Source organism: Etheostoma spectabile, chromosome 13 (assembly GCF_008692095.1).
Source record: "Etheostoma spectabile isolate EspeVRDwgs_2016 chromosome 13, UIUC_Espe_1.0, whole genome shotgun sequence".
In the NCBI taxonomy this organism is placed as follows: domain Eukaryota; kingdom Metazoa; phylum Chordata; class Actinopteri; order Perciformes; family Percidae; genus Etheostoma; species Etheostoma spectabile.
Genome location: NC_045745.1, coordinates 11,023,036 through 11,023,321, shown reverse-complemented (window position 1 = coordinate 11,023,321; position 286 = coordinate 11,023,036). Strand labels below are relative to the sequence as shown.

Below are 286 nucleotides of genomic sequence, written 5' to 3'. Positions count from 1 at the left end.
AGATTAAAAATCTCTTTTACAAGAGTGTCCTGGCAAGCGGCAGCAGCACGTCAAATAGACACAGAGACACTTAAAGGTAAATACATAAACACACTTTCACCTGGGTCCCAAACCAATTTAAAAACAGTGACATACAGACTGCCTTCCTGCAAGGTCCTTTACAAAGCCTTTAAAAGAATAACGTGAGACCAACTGGAGTTCATTCTGAAGCTGGTTCCATGCAGATGGTTCTGCAAAATTAAAAGCCTTTTTGCCAAAGTCAGTGTGGGCTTTAGGGACTGTCAAT

The 286-nt window shown here is 41.3% G+C and overlaps 1 protein-coding gene across 1 annotated transcript in view; it reads left to right on the top strand.

Moving 5' to 3' along the window:
- psmg1 (proteasome (prosome, macropain) assembly chaperone 1) overlaps positions 1–286 on the top strand; it is a 7,789-nt gene that overhangs the window by 4,745 nt on the left and 2,758 nt on the right. The window lies entirely within an intron of this gene.